At 47.0% G+C, this 19,062-nt stretch overlaps 1 long non-coding RNA gene across 2 annotated transcripts; it reads left to right on the top strand.

The window, feature by feature from the left end:
* Positions 1–9,385: 9,385 nt before the first annotated feature.
* LOC141021288 (uncharacterized) lies at positions 9,386–16,810 on the top strand. 2 transcript variants are annotated; one of them, XR_012181958.1, is made up of 3 exons: positions 9,386–9,739; positions 12,132–12,235; positions 13,483–14,770. It is a non-coding gene; the product is annotated as an uncharacterized lncRNA (long non-coding RNA). The 2 variants fall into 2 exon arrangements; XR_012181957.1 differs by lacking the exon at positions 13,483–14,770 and adding an exon at positions 16,501–16,810 and having other exon boundaries at positions 9,387–9,739.
* The last annotated feature ends 2,252 nt before the right edge of the window (positions 16,811–19,062 follow it).

Genomic DNA, 19,062 nt, shown 5'->3' with positions numbered 1-19,062 from the left:
CAAGCAATAAATCCATCATATTCCACCAATCCTCTCTCTCTCCCTTCTAACATGGTATCTATCGCAAGTCGATCATAAACCCTAGCCGCCGCCGCTTCCGCACCTGCGCGCCGCCCCCGGGGCGGTCGGCCTCCATGACCGCCGCCGGGGGCCGCGCCGCCCGTACCTAGGGTTCATCCGCTGGCCGTGTTGGCCGGCTGCCCTAGAGAGTCTTTTTTCCTGATCCTTTGATCCGGGTTTTCTCTCTCTCGCCGCTTGCTTTGATCGGCGTCTACTTTTTGGTTTTCCGGTCTATGTGATCCGGTTTGCGTCGCCCACCGCCGCCGTCGACCCCGTGCGCCTCTACTCCAACACCGGCGCGATTGGCCGGCTTCTTCACCGACCCGGCGGCCTCGCGCGTTGTCTGCGCGTTTGCCCGTCGGTCGCCCCGACTCGGCGGCCTCGCGCGTCGTCCGCGCGTCGGCCCGCCTATCGCCCCGACCCGGCGGCCTCGCGTCATGCGGCGGCCCTTCACCACCGTCGTTCGTGCGACGGCCCGCCCGTCGATCTACGCCGGCCGTAACCGCCCTGCTCTGACCGGGACTCCTGCATCAACCCGACCTGGCGGCCTCGCGCCATGCGGCGGCCAATCATAGTCGTCCTGCCGCCCGCCGCCGCCGGCTTCATCTCGGACTCCGCCACCGCGCCTCCACCGAGCGGCGTCCCCGACCACGCGCGCGATCGGATTGATCACCCGCCCGCCGCCGCGATCCGCCTCATCTACGTCGTGCGACCGACCTGGCCCGTCGGTTGCGCGCGCCCCCGCAGGCCCCGTGAAGATCGTCCCCGAGTTCAGCGCGCCTCTCCACCGTTTGAGCATCGGGCTGCCGCTGCATCGCCCCGTCGGGCCGCAGCGCCGCCGCCCCGTGGTTCTTTTCCCGGCTGCACCGACCCACGTCACCGCTGCGTCGCCCCTTCGGGCCGTAGTGCCGCGGCCCGCGGTCCCCCGCCGCCCCGAGGGAGTCCTCTCTAGGCCGTCCCGTGGCTGCACCGACCCTCGCGTCGCCGCTGCGTCGCCCCGTCGGGCCGTAGCGAGCGTGGCACGCGGTCCACGCCGCCATCCTGAGGCCTTCCCACGGTTGCACCGACTCGCGAACCGCCGTGGCGTCGCCCCTTCGGGCCGCAGCATCGCGGCCCCCAGTCCCTGGCACCGCCCTGAGGTCTTCCCGCCGTCGGGCCTACCCGCCTGCCGCCACTGTGTCGCCCCTTCGGGCCGTAGCGCCGCGGCCCGCGGTCCACCCGCCGACACCGCGCGTTGACCTCCCGTGGTATGCGCCGCGCCGTGTCCCTTGGCGCGGGAACACCACCGTCCGCGCCGGTCTTCGTCACGTTGTCAGGGTTCTTCGCCTACTTCGAGCACCGCCACCGCACTCCTAACCTAGCCGCCGCCGCCATCAGGTCGCCGCCGCCACTCTTCTTTGGCCGCCGTTGCCGCTACCTTCGTAGCCGCCGCCGCCGCCCGTCCACCCCCTTCGTCTTCGTCCAAGCACCAGCCCGTCGCCATCGTCGCCGTCATCTACCCCGACCACTTCGTCTACTCCGACCACCGTTGGTGACATCGGCCCCGCGCCGATGGACGCCGCAATTGTCGTCGAGTTCTTCTCTGCTGGCCCCTCCGACTTCTCCGACATGGCGTACAGCTCGTGCATGTCCCTCGTCTACGCATGCCCGGTGCTGGCAACACCGATGTGTGCCTTCATCCACGACGTGTCCCCGGGCCTGGCAAGCCTGGTCGGCACTTCGTCAACTTCGTCTTCGTCCGTGTACGCATGCCCGGTGCTGGCAACACCGGGGCGTGCCTTCGTCCACGATGTGTCCCCGGGCTTGGCAAACCCGCCGCGACGCGTCGTCAACAACATTTTCTTCCCGGCGCACCCCTACTTCGACACCACTGCGCCCATGCTAACTCGGCGCCCTCTTGCGCCCGCAGCTCCACGGCGACTTCCTCGACACCGGCCACCTCGACTCGACATCGACCATGGCATTCTTCGCACGGCTACCTCGACCACGGCTCCACCACACACGCTCTCGGCTACCTCGACAAATGGCACAAAGGGCTACCGCCTTACTTGAGCAACCTCGTCGGTTGCCACTCCAGCCACGACTCCGTGATGCGTCGACCGTTACAACTGTGGGGGGTGTCCGTCGGCTTGCCTTCGGATTCTTCTCCAGTCTCACCGTCTGCGTCGCTACCGTTGTGACTGCGGGGGGATGTTGAGTATAATGTTTATTAGGAAAGACGAGATAGACTAGGATTTATTCTGGCTTGTCTTGTACTCCAAGTAGATGATTGTACTCCTATATATATGCCCACGAGGCTCAAGCAATACATCCATCATATTCCACCAATCCTCTCTCTCCCTTCTAACACGGGGTCACTTCGCGATCCCGTTGCACTCATCTGTCGAGCCGTTTGGCCACTGGAGAGACTCCGACGAGCTTTCCGCTGTCTCTGCACCCCGGCGAGCACCTCCTCTATTTTCCCCCATCCTTCTCTCGCTGAAGCGTGGGCCTACCCCTCGCTAGAGTTTTGTCAAAGGGGGTCGAGCCCCTCTCCGATCAGTACTCCCTCCATAGCCTAGTGGCTCGAGCCACACTGCTCCACCCAGGCGACCCGGGTTCGATCCCCCGCGGGCGCAAATTAAAATCCCCTTTTTTGTCCAAATGGGTCACCTCGAGCCACACTGCTCCACCCAGGCGACCCGGGTTCGATCCCTCGCGGGCGCAAATTAAAACCCCCCTTTTTTGTTCAAATGGGTCACTGACAGGTGGACCCCACCTGTCATACTCACACCCATCTCAAGTCCCACATATCAGCCTCCCCCCTCTTATTGTTTATCTTTTATTTTAATTCCATAGAATATTCTGGCAACAGAATATTTCCTATTCGGGCAAGTCCATTTATGGACATTTCAGATTCTGGAAATGACCTATTCTATCTTTTCCCTTTTAGGCAGTAGTGCATTTTAAGCATTTGTGGTGATTTTTCTAAAGTGGCTCCAACATATTATATACGTTTTTGGGGTAGAAAAATCCAATGAATCCATTGGTGGCATCCATATCTTCATTTGAGAAAGTTTGCACACATGTGATTTTACATTACATTGTTGTCTTATCATTTATGTGGATAATTATGCAAATGTGATATGTGATAACTTTGTTCATGAACATGCTCTTTTACATGCCATATTCATGCTAGATTTCATGTCATGTCATAAAGTGCACTGTAATGAGTGCCACAAGCTTGAAAACATGATAACATGAATCTGTTTTGCCATGTCATGCTCATTTTGCTAAGTCTGAAACTGTTATATTATGATGCCATGTTTACTTGATGCTACCATCAAATCTATGCATATTTTGGAGATGTCCACTAAGCATGTTTTCAAGATCATTTTATGCACTATCCATCCATGCCCTTGTTTGCAATTACAGCCTAATGTAGCTTGTTCTTTTCATGCCCTCAAGTTGGTTGAAATATATCTGTCCGCCTGTTAACAGCAAGTTCAATTTGCAAGGTGTATAGTTAGAGTTATGTGCATCCTATGACCATATTCTTGACATGAGTGGTTGCACAAACATTGTATCTTACTGTTGGTTGCACTTGCATGCCATGATATGCTTTGAGGTGAGTTAACCAAGCTTGCGAACATGCCTACTTAATTATGTTTCTGCCATGTCTAGTAAATTCCAGTCTGAAAACCTGTTATCATTTGCAATCTTGCCATGCTGTTTTAAACATGTTCTAGTGGTTTGTAGTAGTAGCTCAGTAATCATGTTCTGTAGTGGTTGACTTGTACTTCACTGCCATGCCATTCGTTTTCATGTTGCTGTGCTGTAGCATATCTAAACTTTGCATCCAAGTTGTCATGTTAGTGTTTTTAACAGCTTTTCATATTGTTTTGTTCGTCAATTGCAAACCGTGTATCCATTTCCGGTGATCTTTATATCGATTTCAACCGAAGTCTTCCACTCTATCCAGTGCCATGCTTGGTTTACCAAGATTCTGCCCACATCCATCTTGTCTTCACCATTTCCGTCCCGTTGACGTACCCCTCGTTCCAGTAGAACTGTAGCTCCATGCATAACGTTCTTCATATGCATTCATGTTCATCATGCATGTAGAATGTGTTCTTCTCATGTCATGTTATGCTTGTGTTTTGACCATGTTGTTTTCTTCTTTCCGGTTGTGCTTCTTCCCGATAGTTCATGTTTTGTTGCGATCATGAGGATTCGTTTGACTATGCTTGCTTCGTCTATGCCCGTTCGTCTACTTCATGGACTCGGTCTTCTTCCTAGCGAGATTTCAGGCAAGATGACCGTCACCTTGGTTCTCACTCCTATCTTTGCTTTGCTAGTTGTCTCGATGCTTTCGCTATGTCACGCTACCTACCACTTGTTTATCAAGCCTCCCAAATTGCCATGAACAACCTCTAACCTTTTTCACCATCCCAGCAAAACATTGTTTGCCTATGTTACCACTTTGCTCGGCCCCTCTTATAGCGTTGTTAGTTGCAGGTGCAGTGCAGGTTGTTCCATGTAGGGACATGGATATCATGGGATATCACAATATCTCTTATTTAATTAATGCACATATATACTTGGTAATGGGTGGAAGGCTCGGCCTTTTGCCTGGTGTTTTGTTCCACTCATGCCGCCCTAGTTTCCGTCATATCGGTGTTATGTTCCTTGATTTTGCGTTCCTAACACGGTTGGGGTTTATGGCCCCCCCTTGACAGTTCGCTTTGAATAAAACTCCTCCAGCAAGACCCAACATTGGTTTTACCATTTGCCCAAATAATAACTAAACATGATAATAAACTTGACGCATAGGGAGTTAGCGCTACCTGAGGTTCGTTATTCAACATAATGTAGGGGGGCAGTGCTGATGGTGTTGGTCCCAAACTAGAGTCATGTGCGGCTTCCCCCGGGGCAACTCGGGTCTCAATTGCTGTACGTTGTGCTCATCCGACCGTGGCCTGAGATGAGATACGCGCGGCTACTATCAGGGTGTTGGCACGTCAGGAGGTCTTGCTGGACTTGTTTTACCATTGTCGAAATGTCTTGTGAACCGCGATTCCGAGCTTGATCGTGTTGTTCCGGGAGGAGGATTTTACTCCATTGATCGTGAGAGCTTGTCATGGGCTAAGTTGGGACACCCCTGCAGGGTTTGGTCTTTCGGAAGCCGTGCCAGCGGTTATGTGGCAGATGGGAGTTTTAATATCCGGTTGTAGTGAACTTGAACTAAACTCAATTAAAATACACCAACCACGTGCGTAACCGTGACTGTCTCTTTTCGGGTGAGTTCGAGAAGAGAACACAGTTGGGTTATGTTTGACCGTAAGTAGTTCAGGATCACTTCTTGTTCATTACTAGTTTGCGACCGTTGCATAGCTTCTCATCTTATTCTTGTACTCGCAAGTTAGCCAGCATACATTGCTTAGTGCTGCTGCAGCCTCACCACTTATCCTTTCCATACCCATTAAGCTTTGCTAGTCTTGATACCCATGGTAATGGGATTGCTGAGTCCTCGTGGCTCACAGATTACCGCAACAACAGTTGCAGGTACATGTAATGCGATGATCCGACGTGAGAGCGATGCTTGCCTGTTTTCAAGTCCTTCTGCTTCTTCTTCGATCAGGGGATAGGTTCCTGGTCGGCAGCCTGGGCTAGCAGGGTGGATGTCGTTTGAGTTTCTACTTGTGTTTCATCTGTAGTCGGATGTTGTTCTCATGTATGATGTTTGATGTATCCTTGTGGCATTGCTATGCCCTTTGTATGTATCCCCATCTATTATGTAATGGTACGATGTAATGATATCCACCTTGCACAAGCGTCGTCAATATGTGGCTCTATCCTTGGTGGGACCTTCGAGTTCCTCTTGGATAGGATCGCATATTGGGCGTGACAAGTTGGTATCAGAGCCTCAACCGACTATAGGAACCCTCCTGATTGATCGTAGCATGGCCGTTGTCAAGTCAAGAAGAAAACTATTTTCGGAGTCTAGTTATATCCGAGAGTAGGAATTCCTTTTACTCCTCAGCCCCTTCGTCGCTCTGGTGACAAATCTTGACGTAGGTGTTTTGATATACTCTTCCCTTTCAAATTTTTCTTTAGGGTCACGCAGGTGTTTTCGTTCGTTGTCCATCCTTTCGTTCAACCGGTGCACTTCTCTTCGAGTTATTCCATCCTCTTCTACTTTTTCAACATCTATTCTCAGTTTCCCAACGGAGTTCGATCCTTTTCAAGTTCAATCCTCAGTTCTTCTCAAACGGTGCCCATTCCTTCCGTCCCAAGTTTACTTTGTTTTTCCCACCCTCCCACGAGAGTCTGAAGCCTCTAATCGAACATCCATTTCATTCATGTGAAGCTTCTTCATTCTTTCCTTAATTATTTCAACCAGTGAATTCTCGTCTAGTTCACCATTGTTCATCTCGTCTTCCTTTCCGGTGGATTCAATTCTAGCTTTTCGAATCAATCATATTCCTTTCATTGACTCAAGTGATTCCCCTTGCTCGATCTCCTCTCGCCATTTAATCGATCCGGAGTGCTAAAGACATGTCAGAATATTCGTGTTTGCGCACAAATTAATTCGAGGTTGTCACCTCACTCAACTCTTCAATTGTTCTGGTGCATCATCTATCTGCTTAAATTGTTTTCAACGGTGTTTTCTTTTCCGTGGGCCCTAACCCACAAGTTTATCCCTGGCATCTTACCTGGATTTTGTAATTTTTCCAGAGTATTCTCCCAATTCTTTTCAAGTTTGACTGTAGAATGAATTTTCATCAGTCAATTGACGTCTCTGAGATTGCTTTCAACTTTGGCTCAACATTTCTAGTATTCATTGTTCCGGAGCATCTCTCTAATTCTTCACGGTATTTCTCGTCGTCATTCTCAGCTTTGAAGACCGAAGAAGTATTTCTCTTAAATCTGTCCGTTCACGTGAAGATTCAAGGTTCTAGCTTCATGCCATCCTCATAATTGTTTTTTATTATGAGAATTATTTCATACTCCCCCGCAGCATTTCAGGAATTGCTTTCCTTTCTCAATCACCCGGAGGACATCATTTCAGAAGATTTATTCGTTCTCAACATTCAGCTCTCATTCCACTATCCTTCCAGTGCTTCATTCAAGTTTTCTTTAATCAGCTCGCGATCTCTTCATTCTCTTGTATCTAAATCCCCTCACGTATATTTGTTCTTTAATTATTCCCCGCGATTCATTCTCTTTTCTTCGTTCGTTTTCATTTCTTATGGTGGTTGGTCGAAGACCTTCCCAAGTTTGTCTATATTAGTCCTCAATCCATTTCAAGAGGAATAAGTTGCATGCCAAATTAGTTTGTCATCAATAAAATTTTACGAGGATAAGCATAACGTAATTCTAATTCTTATTTCATCGTGGTCAAGTAATTCCTTCCTCCAGAGGTTGTTCATGATGACTAATTTCTTGGTACTATGTTGTTCATCTTTTCTTTTCCAAAGTTCCAGTTTTTGTTGGTTATCGCATCTCGAAGCCCAATATAATCATCACAAGGTTTCATCTTGTTCTTTTCAACTTTCACTTCCTTCCTACCATTTCTTTTCTAACCGGAGTTCTTCAAGGAGGTTCTACATGGTGGTTCATCAAGATCTATTTCATTCTCGAAGTGTTGTTGGACGAGCTCAAGTATTCTTCTTCTTGCATTTCAAAATGAAATTAATTATCCATTGTCGTTGGAGGTTTTGTTTTGCATCTACTTAATCCTCTCAAGCAAACAATCATTTCCGTTTGTGGCCGGTTATCACCTCATAATTTTGAGATGTTTTCCATAAGCCCACAACAAGCTTATTCTTTGCGTTGTTGAATTTCCAACAAATCCGTTCAATCCTTCCTACTAAGGATGCTTCTAAATTCAATTATGGTGGAAGTTGTCTTTTGTTTTCCCCTTTCATTCCCTTCCAACGACTTATTTTCTATTCGTTCGTTTCGGAAGCATGGTGATGTTTCTCTCTCCAACCCATTATCTCATTTCTCCAAGACCATTCTATTCATTTATCGGAGTGTGGTGTCCTCTTTTCAAATCTCTTGTCTTGTCTACCTCTCTTTTTCTTTTATACCAGGATGCTATCCCAATTATTTCGTTCTTATTTCTTTTCTATCTTGTTCTAACCGGAGTGGTTTCAGAGTCTATCTTATTCATTGAGCTTCTGCTTGTCGTCATAATCGCGGTTCCTATTTTCTACCCGAGTGCTCTCGACTTTATTCATCTTCTCTCTTGAGCTCTTGTTTACCTCATCCTCTTCCTCTTCCGTCTCGTTCCTAAGATCTCGAGGCGAGATCTTCAGTTAGTAGGGGAGTGTTTTGACACCCCGAGACCGATGCCCCAGATGCCTTCCATTTATTTTAGTTGTTGTCGTTTGCTTATTATGTCTGTTGCATCGTCATAATTGTTTTGCATATTTCATTCCAATGTGTTTATGCCACGATCACGATGAGTGCCATTGCCATATTTTGTTTATTTCATAATGTTCATCTTTTATTATATTGCATTGTGCCATTTCATTTTGTTGCAGTGAGCCTCTTGTCATTTTGCATTATGCCATCCTTTGCAGGATGCATCGTATTATAGCAATGTGTCATCCATGTTGTTTCCAAGACCATCATGTGCATTGCCCCTACATGATGTTTGTTGAATGCTCCATGTATGATCATGCATCATCACCTCCTTCCTTCTTCTTTCTTTCATTTTATCACCTCCTTCCTTCTTCTTTCTTTCATCTTTGGCAAGTGACCTTTTCCCCTCCTCCGTAAATGTCCATTCTTTTCCTGATGCTAGTGCACCTCATCCTTAACCTCTCTACCAAATTTCATCTCATTTGAATTTGTTTTGGTTGGGTTCAAAATTAGCCCAAGTTTGAATTTTATTCAAACTTGTATTAGTTTTTACCTCTAAAAATGTCTGAAGCAATTTTATCAAATGGTGCATAAATCCAGGATCTCAGATATATTTTTATGTCATCCTACTTCTTTCCCTAGCTCTCTGGGCATTTCTTTGTTTTTACTGTTTGAAGAAAATTAAAGAAAGAAGAAGCAGGGCAGCCTAGGAGCAACAGCCACCTGGGCTTGGGCCACCCGGCCGGCCCAGCTAGCCCCATGCCAGCCAGCCCATCTAACCCACTCAGCGCGCGACCCTCTCTCCATTTCTCACGCGCAGCTGCGCTCACCCCCCTCTGCCCCGCGTCCACGTGGCACAGTCGGGCCTGCCCGTCAGCGTCTACCAGCGAACCTGCACCGACCTTTTCGTCCTCCTCTCGCCGCCGCCATGGGGACCGCGCAGTCTAAAGCGCGTGAGCTCGCCCTGCTCGCACTAGCCTCCCCTTTTAACCATCTCCCTGTCATGGCCATCTCTTAGGGTTTCCCTCATCCGCCGCCGCCGCCGTCGGGTGAGTTAGCCCACCAGATCCGCCACCTGCAGCCCTTCCCGAGCGCACCCAGGAGCGCGTCGTCGTCGCCGGCATGCTCTCCGACAGATCTAGCCCCCTCGAGCACGTCCTACTTCTTCCATGACGACCACGACGTCCCCGACGTCGACTACGTGGAGCCTGCATCCTCTCCCGCGATGCCTCCTTCTTCTTCATCTCCTGCTGCCGAACGTGTTCGCTCGTCGCCGTCGTCGCCTCCGACCTCCCCTCGGCCGTCCAAGAACACTGCCATGCTTGTGGTACGTGCGCGCACCTTCCCGTGTCCTTCTCCCCCTCTTTTGCATGCTCTACTCACGCTAGCCGCGCGCGACCGAGCCCATCGCGTCGAACCTCATCTCCGGCGAGTGCTCCGACCCTCTTAGGTCTCTTGCGTGTGTCTGGCATGTTCCTGTTGTCCCACAGAGCCAATCCCGCCTCGTTCTTGCCGTGTTTGGTCACATCTCCGTCGAGCACAAGCTCGTCGTCGCCGCCTCCGTACCTCGTCGCCGGTGTCGCCCTAGTCTTCGTCTGGTACGGCGAGTCGCATGCGCGTGCGTGGGATCACTTGGTGGTCCCTTTGCACTCATCTGCCGAGCCATTTGGCCACCGGCGAGACTCTGACAAGCTCTTCGCCTTCTCTGCACCCCGGCGAGCACCTCCTCTGTTTTCCCTTGTCCTTCTCTCACTGACGCGTGGGCCTACCCCTCGCTGGAGTTGATTCAAAGGGGGTCGAGCCCCTCTCCGATCAGTACTCCCTCTGTAGCCAAGTGGCTCGAGCCACACTGCTCCACCCAGGTGACCCGGGTTCGATTCCCCGCGGGCGCAAATTAAAACCCCCCTTTTTTATTCAAATGGGTCACTGACAGGTGGTCCCCACCTGTCATACTCACACCCCTCCCAGGTCCCACATGTCAGCCTCTCCCCCTCTTATTCTTTATATTTTATTTTAATTGCAGAGACTATTCCTTTTCTAGCAATGGAATCTTTCCTATTCGGGCAAGTCCATTTATGGACATTTCCAATTCTGAAAATTGCCTATTTTGTCTTTTCCCTTTTAGGCAGTAGTGCATTTTAAGAATTTGTGGTGATTTTTCTAAAGTGACGCAACCTATTATATATGTTTTTGGGGTAGAAAGATCCAATGAATCCATTGGTGGCATCCATTTCTTCATTTGATCAAGTTTGCACACATGTCATTTTACATTACATTACTCTCTTGTTCAAATGGGTTACTGACAGGTGGTCCCCACCTGTCATACTCACAGCCCTCCCAGGTCCCACATGTCAGCCTCTCCCCCTCTTATTCTTTATCTTTTATTTTAATTACACAGACTATTCCTTTTCTGGCAACAAAATCGTTCCTATTCGGGCAAGTCCATTTATGGACATTTCCAATTCTGAAAATTGCCTATTCTATCTTTTCTCATTTAGGCAGTAGTGCATTTTAAGCATTTGTGGTGATTTTTCTAAAGTGACCCAAACCTATTATATATGTATTTGGGGTAGAAAAATCCAATGAATCCATTGGTGGCATCCATTTCTTCATTAAGCAAGTTTGCACACATATCATTTTACATTACATTGCTCTCTTGTCATTTATGTGGATAATTATGCAGATGTGATATGTTATAACTTTGTTCATGAACATGCTCTTTTACATGCCATCTTCATGCTAGATTTTATGCCATGTTATAAAGTGCACTGTGATGAGTGCCACAAGCTTGAAAACATGATAACATGAATCTATTTTGCCATGTCATGCTCATTTTGCCGTCTGAAACTGTTATATTATGATGCCATGTTTACTTGATGCTACCATCAAATCTATGCATATTTTGGAGATGTCCAGTAACGATATTTTGAAGATCATGTTATGATCTATCCATGCATGCCCTTGTTTGCAATTATAGCCTACTGTAGCTTGTTCTTTCAGGCTCTCAAGTTGCTTGAAATATATCTGTCAGCCTCTGAACATCAAGTTCACTTTTTCAAAGTGTATAGTTAGAGTTATGTGCATCCTATGACCATATTCTTGACATGCGTAGTTGCACAAACATGCCATCGGGCTGTTGATTGCGCTTGCATGCCTTTATATGATTTGAGGTGAGTTAACCAGGCTTGCAAACATGCCTACTCATTTCTGTTTCTGTCATGTCCAGTAAATTCCACCAAGTCTGAAAACCTGTTATCATTTGCAATTTTGTCATGCTGTTTTAAACATGTTCTAGTGGATTCTAGCAGTAGCTGAGTAATCATGTTTTGTATTGCTTGACATGTACTTCACTGCCATGCCCTTTGTTTTCATGTTGCTATGCTGTAGCATAGTTAAACTTTGCATCTAAGTTGGCATGCTGCTGTTTTTGACAGCATTGCATTGCATATCGTTTTGTTCGTCATTTGCAAACCGTGCATCCGTTTCCAGTGAACTTTATACCGATTTCAACCAAAATCTTCCACTATATCCATCTTGTCTTCACCATTTCCGTCCCGTTGACGTACCCCTCGTTCCGGTAGAACCGTAGCTCCATGCATAACGTTCTTCATATGCATTCATGTTCATCATGCATGTACCATGTGTTCTTTTCATGTCATTTTATGCTTGTGTGTTTACCATGTTGTTTGCTTCTTTCCGATTGTGCTTCTTCTCGATAGTTCATGTTTGGTTGCGATCGTGAGGATTCGTTCGACTACTCTTGGTTTGTCTACGCCCGTTCGTCTACTTCATGGACTCGGTCTTCTTCCTAGCGGGATTTCAGGCAAGATGACCGTCACCTTGGATCTCACTAACTATCTTTGCTTTGCGAGTTGTCCTGATGCTATCGCTATGTCGCGCTACCTACCACTTGTTTATCAAGCCTCCCAAATTGCCATGAACAGTCTCTAACCTTTTTCACCATCCCAACAAACCATTGTTTGGCTATGTTACCGCTTTGCTCAGCACCTCTTATAGCGTTGCTAGTTGCAGGTGCGGTGCAGGTTGTTCCATGTAGGGACATGGACATCATGGAATATCACAATATCTCTTATTTAATTAATGCACATATATACATGGTAATGGGTGGAAGCCTCGGCCTTTTGCCTGGTGATTTGTTTTACTCATGCCGCCCTAGTTTCCGTCATATCGGTGTTATGTTCCTTGATTTTGCGTTCCTAACACGGTTGGTGTTTATGGGGCCCCCTTGATAGTTCTCTTTGAATAAAACTCCTCCAGCAAGACCCAACATTTGTTTTACCAATTGCCCAACATAATAACTAAACATGATAATAAACTTGACGCATAGGAAGTTAGCACTGCCCGAGGTTTGTTATAAAACATAATACAGGGGGCAGTACTGATGGTGTTGGTCCCAAACTAGAGTCGTGTGCGGCTTCCCCCGGGGCAACTCAAATCTCAGGTGTTGTACGCTGTGCTCATCCGACCGTGGCCTGAGATGAGATACACGCCTACTATCAAGGTGTCGGCATGTCGGGAGGACTTGCTGGACTTGTTTTACCATTGTCGAAATGTCTTGTGAACCGGGATTCCGAGCTTGATCGGGTTGTTCTGGGAGGAGGATTATCCTCCATTGATTGTTAGAGCTTGTCATGGGCTAAGTTGGGACACCCCTGCAGGGTTTGATATTTCGAAACCCGTGCCAGCGGTTATGTGGTAGATGGGAGTTTTTAATATCCGGTTGTAGTGAACTTGAACTAAACTCAATTAAATAACTAACCGCGTGCATAACCGTGACTGTCTCTTTTCGGGTGAGTTCGAGAAGAGAACACGGTTGGGTTATGTTTGACCGTAAGTAGTTCCGGATCACTTCTTCATCATTACTAGTTTGCGACTGTTGCGTAGGTTCTCATCTTATTCTTGTACTCATAAGTTAGCCACCATACATTGCTTAGTGCTGCTGCAGCCTCACAACTTATCCTTTGCATACCCATTAAGCTTTGCTAGTCTTGATACCCATGGTAATGGGATTGCTGAGTCCTCGTGGCTCACAGATTACCGCAACAACAGTTGCAGGTACATGTAATGCGATGATCCGACGTGAGAGCGATGCTTGCCTGTTTTCGAGTCCTTCTGCTTCTTCTTCGATCAGGGGATAGGTTCCTGGTCGGCAGCCTGGGCTAGCAGGGTGGATGTCGTTTGAGTTTGTGTTTGTGTTTCATCCGTAGTCGGATGTTGTTCTCATGGATGATGTTTGATATATCCTCGTGGCATTGCTATGCCCTTTGTATGTATCCCCATCTATTATTTAATGTTACGATGTAATGATATCCACCTTGCAAAAGCGTCCTCAATATGCGGCTCTATCCTTGGTGGGACCTTCGAGTTCTTCTTGGATAGGATCGCATATTGGGCGTGACACGTTCACAGCTTCACCATGATGAACCCACCTAGTATATGTGACCGGCATCCCATACAAGTGTAGATGATTTTGCATGGTTGACTGGGGTCTTGAAACTGAATTCATACAACTACTACACGGGCAGAGCACATTGATTTCAGACCACCGTACTTAGCTCTTCATGAAGTTTTCAACGCCTTCGACATATGCAGCGGAGAATCTTCGAGCAGAAGTTATCCATGTCCTGTCAATCTGTTAGACATACAAATTAGTTCTTCTACTATATATTACAGGAAAAACATATATTCGTTTTTATAAAGTCCAGAAAAGAATACCTAGGTCGATGTCTAAATCTATGGCAAGATATTTGGACAAGCGGATTTAAGTAACGAAATATATGTAAAGCTAATTCAGCAAGTACATTTGAGTGCTAAATTATGGTAGGCTATTTCAACAATCAATGAGGCTGAGCACACAGCCATCAAAGACCATCTCAGCAACCAAGATCGAGTATAAAATGGGGTCGGGCTATTTCGCCTAACTGATTGGCTACTAGAGCATGGCAATTCACTTCACAATATATACATGGTCCTAATATATGGCAGGATATTTTAGAAACTAAGCGGGCCTGGCATGGCATCTCAGCAAAGTTGATTGATGTAGAAGAGGGCAAGGAAGCTTGTTAAGCAGAGCATATTGACTATAACTATTTCGGCAAAAAGTGAGATTACCAACGTCTATCAGCTAACATTCAGCGCTACTCCGACATGCACGGGTCCTTAGTCTAGAATGTGCGTACCGTGGGAGAAGCTGACCGCCGTTCGTCTCCATAAGAACATGGCCAACGGTGGTGGCGCGGCTAGAGGACGATAGTCTATGAGAGCGTACTGTGGGAGCGAGAGGATCACCGTGCATCCCCTCGACGAACCGCGGCGCCGACATATTGGCGCAGCGGGGAGGACGGCTTTGGCAGAGTGAATGGAGTGGAGGGGCAAGGGGAGGGGGTTTGGAGAATATTATTGTCTAGTTGGCCGAAGGGTAGTTGAATTTGGGATTTGGGGGGAATTTTTGCTCGGTGGGCGGGGAGTTTAGCGCATGGTCGGTTTCTCCAAATGTGGTCCCACGTGTCAGTGAAGAGGCAAGCTGAAGTGCGTTCCATTTGGGGGAGCCGTGTGCAGGACCGACTGTGTGAGGGCTACAATGTGAGCGCGATAGGCATGCTGTGAGTGTACCGCCTTTTTCCTTTTAAGCTTGGTGCTTTGCGCAATCCATCGATACTACTAGTAATCCGGTAATCCCGACTAAAATGGCACAGTCGGGTCTTTTCCCGCGCGATATGCTCGGAGGTTGACTTAGTTGGTTTATTTAGGACATTATTTTTTAGGAAAAGGCTTAGTTGGTTTGACAGAGAGAGTGAGAGAAAGATATGAAATGCGTGAATGTGTAGTGGATGTACTATTGGAGTGCATAAGATAAATTGTGCATGTTTTTTGATAGAAAGATTGTAAGGGAACCCCCTACAGTATAATTGGTGCAACAAACCCAAATTGCAAGTACCAGGCAATGAACCTGGGTGGGTGGGAAGGCATCAACCCCTCCCCACCACTAGGCTATGCCTTAGTCTGCATCAACCCTTCACTTTTACTTCGCATACAACATTCCTTTTGAATAAAAACCACACAAAGTGTGGCCAAAAATTTATTTTAGAAATTCTAAATATATATACAAAATTACATTGTTATATGGAGTATGAAAGTTAATTTGCATTGCATGGTGCACCCAATGATATGTATTCCGCACTATGAATTTTTATTTTTATACTATATATAAAGTTAGTCATAATAAAGAGAAACAAAGAGCCTCTCTCTCCATCGCACACACCCCCTCCATGCCCCTTTCACGTACGCAAACAGACTATCTAGGTCCTCTAAAAGTATGACCCCAGCACATTCACGCATGTTTCATCTTTCTCTCGTGATATATACAGCGACAATCATTGTATTTGAAGTGAAAGCATGATATGTTCATTGGACTTCAGAATCCACTCATTACAGTCACCATTTACATCGTATGGTTATTATACAGTCACCAGCTCAGCGTGCGCTCTATATTTGTTGAAGATATGACTAGTTGACCAGCTAAACGCTCCACGTGGCACATCTAGTGTTGCATCACATTATCTCACTACCATAGGGCCCACCTGTCAGTGTGTATAAGAACGAAAACAAACGATCAAAAATTATTGGCAGTGGGTATTCGAAGTCGTGACCGTGGCAACAACGGACAAGGTGGCCTTGTATTGGTATGTTGAGCCGTCTCTTTTAATACATAGGAGCTCTTGTGGTGATTATACACACACGCACGCATGCACGCAAACTGCATGCATGCAACACTCACACATACACACGCAACCACGCAACACTCACACGCACGCATGCAACACTCACACGCAGACACGCACACATGCATGCACACACCACACGACCAACACACACGCACGCATGCATGCACACACCACACGACCGACACACATGCTCATGCTCAAGTGCTCGACCTACTCCTGCATGCGCACACATCAGGCCCTTACAGACACATACATAACCAGGTGGTTCGCGCTCACGGGTTGAAGTCTTGTCGCGCCTGCGTAAATTTGTGTTTATCTTACTTTTTCCTCCGCGAACTGACAGGTGGGACACTCAAGGAACATGGTCAATTTAACCAGTCAACATTGCGCCACACAGACTATTTGGCTGGTCAACAGAGTGCAATCCGACGTTGAACGGTGAGCAAGTGACCGAATAATCACCTCAAAACATATATAGTGACCGTAATGAGCGTATTCTGAAGTCCGGTGACCGTATTACGCTTTTTGCTTGAAATACACTGACCGCCAGTGTATTTATCTCTTGTATCACTCTCTCTGTGGAGCTGAGTAGGCCAATGTGCCAGTGCCTAAATTGGCGCACGCCACCCCATTATTGATGTACTGGTTTTGTATGAGCGAACAAGCATTCACGTCTACTGTACAAACTGTAGATATGAGTTACAAATGCTATGAAGACGAATACAAATATTTGAATCCACTTTATGCCCAATTTCTCTCTGTAGGACCTCCAAAAGTACATCTCTACACGTTATCACATGTTACATATAACAACTATGCAATACAACACTACTAAACTCTAACACAATAAACCATATGTGTTTTTAGTTTTACTAGATCACATATTGTTACTTAATTATTCAGTTTGCATACATTAAAATTGATTTTAAAATGTATGGCTTGTATCATCTAGTGATATGAAAGGCCAGACTACACACACACACACACAAAAGGGTCCATTACACATTCAAGCATTTCACATCTTTCTCTCGCTTTCTGTGTCAAACCGACTATGCCAAACTACCCTGCCTACCGCGCGGGAAAAATCCCACCCTCGCCTGTTTAATCGGGTTTGTATCGACGGATCATGCAAAACAACAAAACTATAGTAGTACTACAATACAAGTAATAGTTCACTGGGCTGTCATGTCGTGTACTCCTTTGTCGTAAGAGTGGAGCGCTCGCTTTCATAAATGTTCTAGTCCCTTTCGCTGACATGTGGGACATTAAGCAACCGGGTCCTTGTGCCATACTAAAATAATAGTGCAGAGCAGCAGGCGGACGCACCCCGGTCTTGGCGCAGTCATAGTAATGAGCAATGAGGCGTCAAATCACAAAGTTGCTCCTTTCCCATAGTTAAGTTGGAGGGACGAAGCAACCATCATTTTACTCTTTTTGATGAATCCGCTTCTCCCTCATCTTCTTCAAGTTAACCACGTGTTGCTTCTGCCATTGTTCTGCCTCATGTGGAACGCGGATCGGCTTGGTACATCACTAACACGTGGGACCGCATGTTAGCAAACCGCCAGGCCAACCTCCTCTAAAAATAAGAAACCTCCCTTGCCTTCCGCGTGGCAAAATCACCTCCTTTTTACTAATCTTGATATATTTTTTAGATCAATATAATCGAGATTTGTATAGATAGCACCAAGGAGAAAAACCAAGTGGTATGCTTAAGGTCATCCACAATGTGTAGCCAAATGTGAAAATAGCTTTTGGCATCCATGAGAACCATTGTGGAGGGTGCTGCCAAAGCCAAAAAAGAGGGAACCGGAGCTCCCTAATTGATTGATTAAAGGAATAGAAAAATGCAACCTCTCTCTTCTTTCTCTTGTGCTTGGACGCATGTATAGAGCACATAGTCTACTCCCTTATCCCTTCTATCACAAATCACTAAGCAGTGAGGTGGCAAATCACAAAGCATGGACGAATAACCATTATTTCACTCTTCGTTGACTCCGCTTCTCGTCTTCTTTGATAAACTACCTTTACCGCACTAAGTTGGACAGACGACGCTATTGTGCTACTAGTAGTACATTGGCCTCCTTTGGTTCAACGGACCTCCTGGATGCAAAGAAGGAGGTTGTCTCAGCTTGCAGGCGGCACTTGCGAGTGACTTATCGTTGTCTCCCTCAATAGTGTGCTCTATCGAACACACTTTGCCAAAGCCACAACAATCGATATACTATCGGCGTCACCTCAATGGGGAAGGAAGTCGAATAGTTACTAGCTCCATTTTTGTATACAAGGCCACTATCAAAATTACAATTTCCAGAAGGTCACTAACACTAATCGAGGCAAAATTGATGGGGTTTGTCTCATACTAGCAACCAAAGATATTTATGTACCCTTGCATGCATGCGGAAGTGAGATGGTTGGTTTGCATGTGCTGCATTAAACAAGCAATGAGGAGTGTGATAGTTAGCTTGTTGGGCGTTGGAGAAAAAATACGCATTAATTGACACGTCAAAAGAGGATTTGTATCGATCGATCCCGTGAAGGAAAACCCCGACTTCTTTTTTAACATAGTACAGACTAAAATCGAAGTCACTCACCCTCACAAACCAGATGTTATTAGAAGTTCAAAATGAAAAGGCGGTACACTTATGCACGCCTGTCGCGGTTGCACCGCACCTTCACAGTCGGTGCTGCATGCCGCAAACCCAACCAAGGGAATGCATCCTCACTAACGCGTGGTACCGCATGTGATCATACCAAACTCAGCCATCCAACCACTGACACCTAATTTTCGGTCATACAGTATGGTTATCCAACCGCCTATTGGGGAAGATATGCGCGGCCCGTCGGTGGTCCTTTGGGGAAGAAGAAGAGGTGGGGAAGAAGAATGGTTAGGAGGCGTAGGATA

Source organism: Aegilops tauschii, chromosome 4 (genome assembly GCF_002575655.3).
Source record: "Aegilops tauschii subsp. strangulata cultivar AL8/78 chromosome 4, Aet v6.0, whole genome shotgun sequence".
In the NCBI taxonomy this organism is placed as follows: domain Eukaryota; kingdom Viridiplantae; phylum Streptophyta; class Magnoliopsida; order Poales; family Poaceae; genus Aegilops; species Aegilops tauschii.
The sequence above is the reverse complement of the archived record's forward strand: the minus strand, read 5'-3'. Positions and strand labels throughout refer to the sequence as shown.